The sequence below is a fragment of the Mus pahari genome, chromosome 1 (assembly GCF_900095145.1).
Source record: "Mus pahari chromosome 1, PAHARI_EIJ_v1.1, whole genome shotgun sequence".
Classification (NCBI taxonomy): domain Eukaryota; kingdom Metazoa; phylum Chordata; class Mammalia; order Rodentia; family Muridae; genus Mus; species Mus pahari.
Genome location: NC_034590.1, coordinates 64,205,771 through 64,217,322, shown reverse-complemented (window position 1 = coordinate 64,217,322; position 11,552 = coordinate 64,205,771). Strand labels below are relative to the sequence as shown.

The window sequence follows — 11,552 nt, the reverse complement described above, 5'->3', positions numbered from 1 at the left end:
GCTGTCTACTGCAGATGGAGTGAGGGGATGGGGGCAGGAGGGATTAGGTGGGGTAGGGATGGATGAAGGGACAGAGTACAGGGAGAGACCACTGAAATTGGGAGGCATTTTCAGGACAATGTGGAAAGTTAGTGCAATGGAAACTTCCTGGATTCTGTGACAGTGACCCTAGAGAGGACTCCTAGTAATGGAGGGTATGGATCCTGAACTGGATATCCTCTGTAACTAGGCAAGGCTTCCTTCTAGAGGTGGGACTGAGACAACAATTCAGCCACAAAACCTTAGACCTACAAACCGTACTGCTGGCAAGATGTGCTGGGGCAAGGGTGGCTCAGAACTTGTGGGAGTGTCTAACCAATGATTGGTCTAACTTGAAGCCCATAACTCAGTGGATCCCATGTCTAAAACTGCCTGAATGGCCAGGAACCAAAAGCTGGATAGCTCAGAGACATGTGGTAGAGCCAAATAGGACTGGCCAAAAAAAGAAGAAAAAAGTCAATGAAATGATTTCTGATGGTATTCTGTTATACTCATATATGGTTGCCTAGCACAATGTCATCAGAAAGGCTTCCTCCAGCAGCTGATGAGAGCAGATGCAAAGACCCACAGCCAAACATTAGGTGGAGCTCAGAGAACCATGCAGAAAATGAGGAAGAAGTATTGTAGAAGTCAGAGGCATCAAAAACACTAGAAGAACACAGTCCATAGACTCAACTAAGCTAGGCTCACAGAGATTGAAGCAGGAACCAAGGAACTTGGCATGTGGCTACATTAGGTTAGGTCCTCTGCATATGTATTGTAGTTATTTAGCTTGAGGGTTTTGTAGGACTCCTAACAGTAGAAGTGGGGACTCTTTTGCCTGATCTCAAGACCCATTTTCTTCTTCTCAGTTGCTTGATCCAGCCTTGATCTGAGAGTTTGTGTCTAGTCTTATTGGAACTTGTTATGCCTTGTTCAGTTGATATTCCTAGGAGGTCTGCTCTTTTCTAAAAGGAAATTTAGAAGCAGTGGAGCTGGATAAAAGGGAGGTGAGGGAGGGGGTGAACTGGGAAGAGTGGAGGGAGGAGAAATAAAGATCTGGATGTAGTGTATGAGAGAAGAATAAACAAATAAAAAAGAAAAGAAAAGGAAATAGTTAGACCTAACAACATGCATACAAGTAACATTATGTGGATTTTGCAAGCTATATTTAGTAATATATATGATATACATATATGCATAAATAACAATGAAAACAAAGCTATAAATTTGAAAGAGAGTGAGAATGGGATATAGGAGAGTTAATAGGGAAGGAGGAAAGTAAGAAGTTTTGTGATTATATTATAATCTCAAATTTGTTTTTAAATGTCAAAAAAAAAGAGACTGGGTTCCTACAGTCATGTGAGAATACAGGGCTTCAACAACCTATCATTGTGTAGTTATGTAAGGAAAAATGAGGCTCTGGAATAAAACAAAGGACACACACACACACACACACACATACACAAATGACTAGAGGTTCAGGAGTGGAAATGCTTTCCTGCCTTCCTCTACTGTTTTGTTATGACTTTTTTTTGCTCTATTTTTCCCTACCCAAACAAGGTATGAACTCTGAGAGGTAAAAATGGTATTAAATTGAATTGGTTCAGCTTCTACAACATTATTTAGCATGCACCAAGTGATAGGCAGGAAGACAGACAGACAGACAGATATAAACAGATTTCACACCTAGTATCCATGACCCAGAAGTTATATGATGACAATGTCTAATTTGCAGATCAGCATTAAGAAAACATGATTGTTGCATGTCGTTTTATGCTACCACCTTTAGGTCCATGAGGAAACTATGTTACCAGCCCCCTCCCAGCTTCCCTTGAATCCGTGGATAAAAAACATACAGACAGTTTGTTCCTTTTCAACATGCCTTAGGACAAAATTGCTATGTGTTACTATCTCCCACCTGGAAAAATATGCCCGTAATAATATGTTTATCTCTACTCCTCCTACCTGCCCTAAACTTCAGTGGCTAGACCCACCTCGCCCCATGATCACCTGCCTGAAGCACTGGCCACAGGCCCCAGCTCTTCCCAATACCTCACATGGCTCTCAGTTTCTTCTTCCTCCAAAGCATGGCAGAAACTTCTCTCCTTTCTTTCCTCTGCCTTTTCCTCCTGGGACCCAGAAGTCTTACCTGTACCTTCTGCCCAGCGACTGACCCCTGGCTTTCTTTACATACAGATCGAAAACCAGTTGGGGAACAGGACCTTAGCACCAGAACCACCCCCTTCAGATGATTATTTAGGAGTCACAACAAACCCAACTTTCACCTTCCTGATTGTCTTTACACACACACACACACACACACACACACATGAATATACTTATTTATATATGATATCTGTACACCTATTATCGATCATGTAGTTAGATCATAGATACATAGATTTATGAATGATATAAATTTATCTATCCATCCATCTAGTCATTTATGTATCCTTATCAGATCCATATATCTTCCCATTTTATAGAGTCTATATTTAACTTTTGAAAATGTTCACCCATTATTTTTGCTAAATTGTCTCCACCCTATTTTATTATTGTCATCTGCTGGGTTATATTGGAGTTTCTTATCTCCATTTCTCAGCCTCTTTTCCCCAGCTCTGTCCCACAAATCATTGTTTCTTTGTCTGTCAACCAAAAGTCTTATTTTTCAGGAAATGTTTTTCAGTTTCTAGATATTTACTTTGATTTTGTTTCAAAACTACCAGAATTAGCCTCTTGTGTCTTGGTTTCTTCTACTCTTCAATATTTTATATCTTTGGGGTTTTTTTTTTAATCTATTTTAGCATCTCTTTCTGACAGTTCTTTCTATTTCTAGAGGTAGAATTTAGTTCCTTTGTTAATTTTTGTTACACTTTCTGCTTTCTTTTGTGGCCATACCATTTTTTAAAGTGTCTCACTCTGTAGCCAAACTGTCCTGGAATTCTCTAGTTAGCCCAGGCTGACCTTGAAATTAGGTTCATCATCATAATCATGAGATTTAAAGGAAAAAGGAAAGCATAGCCTCATCCACCCCCAAAGTTTCATCTGCAAAGTAAGGAAGTCAAATTACAGGTGTGGTTCCCAGAGACTTCTGCTCTTTTCCTACCAATGGTAACGAGGAAGATTTTTCAAGCAATTGATCTCTGGGTACATTTGGGTAATATTCACCTCCCTCATCTAATCGCCACTCAAAATAATGCATTTCTAGGTTTCCTCCACTAAGAAAACATCTCATACCTATTATCCATGATCCAATTCTGAGTCAGAAATTGTCTAAATGACAGAACTATATTAAGAAAAGATGATAGTTTGGGAGTTACAGCAACCCAACTTTCATCTTCCTGACTGTCTTTGCACATCATTTAAGCAGCCTAAACAACAGTTTACTTATCTGTGAAATGGAATGATAATACATGCCTTATGTATTTCATTATTATTCCATTTTAAAGCCAACATAAACATATCTGGCATATGGCAAGCATCAATCAAGGTTATTTAAATCCAAAATTAAGCAAATTTGTCTCTTCTGACAAAGGGCGAAATTGTATCTATGACAACAGGATATATTTTAATCCTTCCAATATGTTACTCTGTTATGCTTTAACATCTCGAAATGTTTTCTAATCCCATTAACAATTTTCCTGTGTTCCAAAGTCTGGTGATGAATTATTTTTATGTAAGATACAGTTATCTGAAATATTTCAACACCTAGGACATCTATCAAAGATTATTTGTTTCCTTAAATTGTTAAAAACATGGGTAATCAACTCCCAGCCTCATATTTTACTTAACAACAAGAAAATATTGCTATTCCTTCTGGTAACTAGTGGGTTTTCCATTGTTTCCCTGACCTGCCTCATTATCTCTTAGCACAAAGGGAATCTCAGCCCCTCAAATTTCTACTATCACACCAGAGATGTACTTTATGAGCTGACATCTAGGCATCTAAGATGATCTTGAGTTGGTAAACAATACAATAGGAATTGTTAAAAGTTTCTGACTTATAACCACTCCAAGAAAACTTCCTCTATTTTCCTCATAACTTTTATTTCCTGGTTTCCTTTGCCCTGAGTCTTTTAATCTGGTATAATTGCTCTTTCTCTGAATAAAAGAAAATTAAGATCATTTACACTTCTGAGATAACAAGAGTGACTTAGTATAATATTAAGTGTGTCCTTCCCCCAGCCTTGAATAGGCTAAACAAACCTCCTCCTAAGGTTTTACAACCAGGCTGGAGAACGGGGCCTTGCAACATTTGCATTTCCTACTGGACCTTGAGGAGTTGGCCACCTGCTGAGCTTGCTTTGCAACTCAATCCAGCTGAAACAAAGGGATGGGTCTGTGGGTTTTGCTTATTTAAACGCAGAGCTGAAAATTAAACTTTGAGCCTTGATCAGAGACTCTCTGTCTTGGCTTCATTCTTCTCTAGTCCACCTGTCCTATTTCATTTCCAGCCTCCCTTTCAGGTGTATCCAGTTCTGCTTGGCTGCTGGACAGCTACAATTAAGTGATAGAACCAGAAATGTTAAAAAGAAACAAATTGCCCAAATAAAGAATAGAATATTATTTAAAGGTAAATCTGAGCTCTGGTTTTGAAATCAGACTCACTTCAATCCCAGGGTCTACCACTCTCAAGAACTGTGAATTGAAACAGGCTGAGTATGCACCGAAGTTTCAATTTCACACCTAAAATAAACAAGAAACACAGCCTTCCCATATACAGCCAGGAGGGAGAAAGGGCAGAGTAGAACCTTCAAAATAAGGCTGAGGCGTGGGAGAGAGGAAGAGGAGGGAAGGGTATGGTGGAAAGAAAACTATTAGGGGAGCATAGGGGGCTTTTGTAGCGCTGATATTATGACTGAATGAAAAACAATGATAATAACACTGTTCAGGCAACCAGGCTTATGAGTGTATAAATAAAGATGGTTGGAGCTGTTCAGGACCACTTGATTGAACATCAACTGGAGGTCAGTGTCTTCATTCTCGCTGATGACACACATCTGTCCTCAGTTCCAGAACCCTGCTGTAATACTGGACACCCACACATATGAAGCAAGAAGTATATAAGAAGTGTTTCATAGACATAAGGTCAGAGCTTTTTATAAATATTATCTTGCCCAAATGGCACAAGCTGAACAGTGAAGAGAGCTACAAAACAAATACTGGTTCCATGCCAGATCAGGTTTTTCTTTCTCAGAAAAGAAAGAAGTTGAAGATACAGCAAGCTAATTATCCAGATGCATATGCATAAATATAGGCCCCTCAGTGATTTATACCCTCTGGCCTCTCCAGTCTCTGTTATGACTATTTTCCTTGGGGTCTTTAGGTAGGTAGCATACCCAAATTCATAATCCAATAATCCCAGCAAAAGTGACTTCAAATCCCAAATTCTCCACAACCTTTCACCTACATTGCTGATGTTTACATTCAGGAAAGCTATGGATGCCAAGTGTCAGCTCATAGTTAAATGCCTCCTGGTTGGCAGAAATCCAAAACCAAGTTGTTGGTAGTAAATGCACTGGCCTGGGATCCAGGAAACCTGGGTCCTAGTCTTGAATATCTCTAATTCACTGTAAGATTCAAGCTTTTCATGTACCCTTTTGCTCCAGAATTTAGTTTCCTAGTGTTTTGATTATGTACTTGAAACAAATATTTTCTAATGTCCCTTTCAAATATAACAACCTGAGATTATTACAAAAACATTTTCTTTCCTTATTGTCCATTGAGTGCATTGCTTTTTGTAGCAAAATACTCATTAAATGGAACTTGATTTTCAGATTGTTGTGAGCTGCCATGTGGGTGCTAAGAATCAAACCCGAGTGCTCTGGAAGAGCAGCCATCGCTCTTAACCACTTCGCCATCTCTGCAGTCTATGTTTGTATATATTTTTATTTGTCCTTCAAGAGTTTCAGACAATGTGTTTTGATTATATTTCTGTTTGAAAATATGCATAGATTCATCTTTGTATTTTATTTGGTTGTTGGTTGGTTGGTTGGTTGGTTTTTGGTTGGTTGGTTGGTTTTTGGTTGGTTGGTTGGTTGGTTTTTGGTTGTTTGATTCAGGGTTTCTATGTAGCCTTACTGTCCTGGAACTCATGCTATAGACCAGGCTCATCTTGAACTCACAGAGATCCACCTGCTGCTGCCTCCTAAATGTTGGGATTAAAGGCATGCACCACTGGGGAAAAATACTCAAAAATTAACTTAAGGTGGAATGATTTATTTTGCTTATAGGTTCACAGATTTGAGCCCATGGTCATCAGTTGGCTCCACTGCTTTCCTAACTGTAATGAGGCAGGAGCATCATGCCAGAAAGGCATGGTGCCTATCTCAAGACTAGACACCTCCACTTACTTTCTACTACCTTCCCATAATTCCGAAACCCAATAATGAATCTATCAGCAGATTGTACTTATTAATGAGGTTAGCTTTGTCATGAGTCAATTATTAAATCCATCAGTGACAACCAACCATTTAACATCTGTAGGAGGGACATTTGATACCCAGACTACAACATTTTTCAAAATATGAAACAAAAAGAACCCAAACAGCAATGTGAGTTCATGTTCCAAACTTCTGGATTGCCCTGCTTAGAACATCTGTGTGCACTGAAAATGATGACTATTGTGATGAGGCCAATATATCCCAGTATTTAGATCATTCCAAATCTGAAACTAGTCCTATAAGTTGTCCATGGATAACACTTCCTCATAACCTTCCATAGGCACATGGATTGTAAAAACAGAAGAAACCAAGTCCAGAGGAAATATAAGCCAGCGATATTTCTATATTATATTATTTCATTGAGAAACAAGATTGTTGGGGGAAAAATATACTAAACTTGGAGTTAAAACTTGCATTTGAGTCCTGGATTCTATATTTTTCAATTCCTTTATCAAGATATGCAATACTTGCATGAAAGTACAAATAACTAAAATGTACACATAGTGAACCCAATGATAGAGACTTTCAAATCTCATCCCTCAGGAGACTGAATTAGATTTGTTTAAAGCGACTCACATCAACGTACTATATAAAATGAGTGATATGGAAATGGATTTGTTTTCTCTTTCAGTACCAAAATACAGGACTTTCAGATAAGATTGCAATGGATGAGAGACATTATTACTTTCCATCCCGTGGACAATTTGTGGCAATATTTATGTTCTTAAACTACATGCACCTCTGCATCCAGAATGTAAACCCTGGATATACACATTCACTGGGGCTTGAAAATAAATCCATTCTACCTAGACTAGCAGAAAATACACTCTATATATAGTAAATATAGCGAAATAAATAGCCTACATGACAGCTATTGCCTCTTTATATATCCAACTGAGCCAACCTATCTCCAGAAAATGTCTTAGAAATAATAAGGCTGTCTAACATACTGCTAAATATTTCACAGAAATCAAACTAAAATACATTGATTCCACCATAAAGTCCTACTACCTTAAAGTCTCTGAAAAGTAATTATGAAAATATTTATTAACCTAACATGGGATGTTGAATTAGGGAGAAAGGGAAATATAAGTGGTCTTGGTGGCTGAATGCTAAACGTTGGTAGACATCTGATAGGCATTTCTTTGTCTATCAGGCATGACTTTGTCCCAGTAATTAGAAATGTGAAACCAGTCCTATAAGTTCATTTCCCTGGATAGTTGTCCAGAGATAGCACTTCCTCTTAGTCTTCTGTTTAACTCTACTATTATCTCCATTTCAGAGAAGACACAAAGTATCCAATGAGTCATTGCCTACATAATTTTAGAGTCAAGTTCAGCTTCAGTTTACTATTGTATGTAATCATCCCATTAGAAAACACACAATTTTACATGGACTATGTAAAGGGGGGTGACTTTCAAATGAGTTCAATCCAAAAGCCAAAATGTAGGCACAAACAATCAGAACAGTTTCTGGGAATTTAGGAATCATTTGGGGTAACTGAATTGTTTTTTTTTTTTTCTACAATGAAAAGCTAATCAAACTTCAGTGTTTAAAACACACTTTAAATTTTTTTTTTTTTTTTACAAATAGCATACCTGAGATTAAAATACAAATTTTCTGAGCTCTTACCTCAGCAAATTCTGTATCTCTCAAGACAATCTAAACCAGAATTTGGGTACCTGGATAGCAGCAACAGCATATTTTTTAATCTGTTATAATAAAAACAAGAAAAGAACACCATAAACTGGATAGCTTACATATAACAAAGTTATTTCTCAGTTTTGGGGACTGATAAGCCCAATACCAAGGCACTGATCAATATCTATACTATTTAATGCATGGTAGATGGTAGCACCCTCTCATTCCATCCCATGTGGTGGAAGAGGATAGCTAGCTCTCCAGGGTTTCTCTCATGAGGACGCTGTACTAATTACCTGTCTGCTGCCAAGACAGGATACCCTGACAAAAGTCAACTTAGAGAAGGTTATGTTTTAGCTTACAGGTTCAGAGAACGTGCTGCTCATCGTGGAGGGGAAGCCATGACAACAGACCGGAAAGGCATCATGAAGGACAGGGATCTGTCTAATCACATTTTCCTTCATTCATGTGTAGGACACAGAGATACAGAAAGAACAGGAAGTTGGGGTGGGCTCTACAACCTCAAAGCCTGGCTCTAGTGAGATGCCTCCTTCAGTAGGCTCTTCCTCCTAAAGGCTCCATATCTGCCTCAAACAGCACCACTAGCTGGAGACCAAGTGTCCAAGTACATGAGCTTGTGTGAAACATTGTTTCTTTCAACCCAGCAGAGACACTAATTCCATTCATGAGGGCTCCTCGTCCACAATCTAATTACCTCCCAAAAGTCCCAAGGCCTAAGGACAGCACTTTGGACTTAGAATTTCAATGTATAAATTTGGGGGGGGGACACAAATATTCAGACTACATATCTCCATTAAAAATAAACCTCCTTACTTAAGGAGCAAGATTAAAACATTTCCAATGCAATGCCCATAGAGGCATTCCAGGTGTGTCTGCTGTGTCACGTGTGCATCAGTAGGTGGCAGAGAGAAGGGGGAATATGTCAATGTCGAGTGTTCTGACCTATGAACATCTGAATGATTAGTAGCCTAATATTTCTTGAAAAGAACGAGCCTGAGATGAACACCAGTCCAGTGCCAGTGGGGCTCTGATAAGGAGTTAGCCTGAGATGGCCACTAATCTGGAGCCAGGTGGACCCAGATGGGGTCCCAGAACCAGAATAAAGCTTGAGACTAAAAGAACCCTGCCTGAGACCACCGGCCAGGGCAGGAATGAGCCCAAGACATATGATGGTCACAAGAGATCACTAGAGGGAGCCAGGGAGCCAGGAGAGCATCATATCTGAACCTATCACCAGACTGGTGTCATGGGGCTCAGACAGGGAGCACCCTCTGTGGAGCCTGGGGGGATGGGCAGACCCCTGCCTGGAACAGTAAGTGATGAAGTGTAAAGAAATGCAAGGATGGGGGCATAATGAAGAGAGGCAGAACTGGAAACTTGAGGGTAGTGAGGAACAGTCTGATGTGAGTAACCAGGACCATGGTAGGGTTGTAGCCTGTGCTGCCACTAAGAGCCACATCCAGGTCCATGGCCCTGCAGCAGCGTGGGGTCTGTTAACATCAAAGGCCAGGTGGACATCCCTGGCCTGGGCTGCCACCTGGGGACATGTTGATGTCTGAGGGCTAGGTAGAACTGGTTCCACCATCACCTGGGCATCATGGGAGAGCCATCCCTGCACAATACAGGAGTTTCAGGTGAGACACCCAGAGAATGCTAGCATGGAAGAGGTGGCCGGCCCTGCCACTTGTCTCCTGTGAGGTGGCATGGACCAGGGAGGAATCCCTTCCTTCCCTCCTAACCTCTCACCAACTGCAGCAGGTGGGAGAGCTGGCCCTTGGGGTCAGGAAAGCAGGGGAACTGGCCCTGTCCCTTGCCAGCTGCAGCACTTGGGAAAGCTCTCCTCCCCTGCAACTCACCTGGGCAGGGGAGCATGGGAGGAACTGACCCTGAGGTCAAGAGTGGGGAGAACTGGCCCTGGCACTTGACCACCTTTCTGATCTGTGATGACATGGATAAGTGTAATGGCTATTCCTGGTTGTCAACTTGACTATATCTAGAATGAATTATAATCCAGAATGGGAGGGCTCAGCTGTGATCCAGACCTTGAGACTGGAAGACATAGTCTTCTGACCTGGATCTTAGCATGGAGATCTTGAGGCATAGTGGCCATGAAAAGCTTAGGCCCAGGCAAGGTAGTACACTCCAGGCAAGGAGATCTCTGAGTTCAAGATCAGCCCAAAGCAAGTCCCAGATCCAGGCGTAGTGGTACACACCTTTAATCTAGCCACACCTTCTGCTGGAGACCTACGTAAGGATATTGGAAGAAGGAAGATTCACTCTTTGACTGCTTTTACTTATTTGCCAGCAGATCTGTAGGAACCTACTTCGACAGAAGACCAACTGAAACAAGTAGCCTCGTGGGACTGAGCAACTACTAGATTCTTGGACTTTCCATCTACAGCTCCCTATTGTTAGGTTAGTTAGACTGCAAACTGTGAGTCATCACAATAAATTCCCTTAACATAGAGAGACATTCCATAAGTTCTGTGGCTCTGGAGAACCCTGACTAATATAGTAAGGGAGAGATTCCCCCACCCTCCCACCCCTTGTCACCTATAGTAGACAGGAGAGTTGGCCCTTAGGGTGTGAGCACAAGAGAAACAAGAGAGCCAGCCCTGCCTCTTGATGCTGGGAGTGCACAGACAAGGGAGAGATACCCTCTTCTCCTCCCTCCTCTATCTACAGCAGGCAGGAGAGCTGGCTCTGGCTTCATGAGAGTGGGAGAAGTGGCTATGTCTCTCACCAGATGAAAGCAGGCCGTACACCTCACCTGGGCAGGAAATGCCAGTGGGCTGACCAGCTCAGATACGTCTCAGGGCCAGATTCAGGGCTTTGAATTGACCCACCCCAACATTTAGCCCATCAGTGAACTGCTGGTGTACATACACAAAGAGGCTGATCCTATAGATCTATAACCACAGGATCACCATGACACAGGGCAACAGCAGGGTACCTGAGAGGAGTCCTAGTGAAGTTCTAGTACTGATAGAGTAGGAGAAGCCAGGAGCCTCCAGTAACCAATGAACATTTGCAAGCAAAGAAAAGTGGACAAGAGGGTAATCTGTGGGACATACTGTGACACACTATAGCTTCCACAATGAGATTTTTAATTTTTCTCTATTGGGGAAGAGGTTGCAAGGGTGGAGGGCAGGTATGAGCGGGGAGAGATGAGTGGGATTGGGGTACATGGTGTGAGATTACAAAGAACCAATAGCAAGTTAAGAAAACATTCCAACTCATCAAACCCAATAGAACCCTCATAAAAGATAATATCATGATGAGATAAGAAGAAATAAAGAATTTTCTATTGTTTTCTAATTTCCCATCTATAAAATAAGTATTAGCCATTTGATACGAACACCTTAGTCCACAAACAGGAAGCAAATATATTCATTGGACCACTAAAGGTTGTGTTTTGTTGTTGTT

The 11,552-nt window shown here is 40.9% G+C and overlaps 1 non-coding gene across 1 annotated transcript; it reads left to right on the top strand.

The window, feature by feature from the left end:
* Positions 1–8,970: 8,970 nt before the first annotated feature.
* LOC115062940 lies at positions 8,971–9,102 on the top strand. Its single transcript, XR_003842847.1, has one exon. It is a non-coding gene; the product is annotated as a small nucleolar RNA SNORA17 (small nucleolar RNA).
* Positions 9,103–11,552: the final 2,450 nt, after the last annotated feature.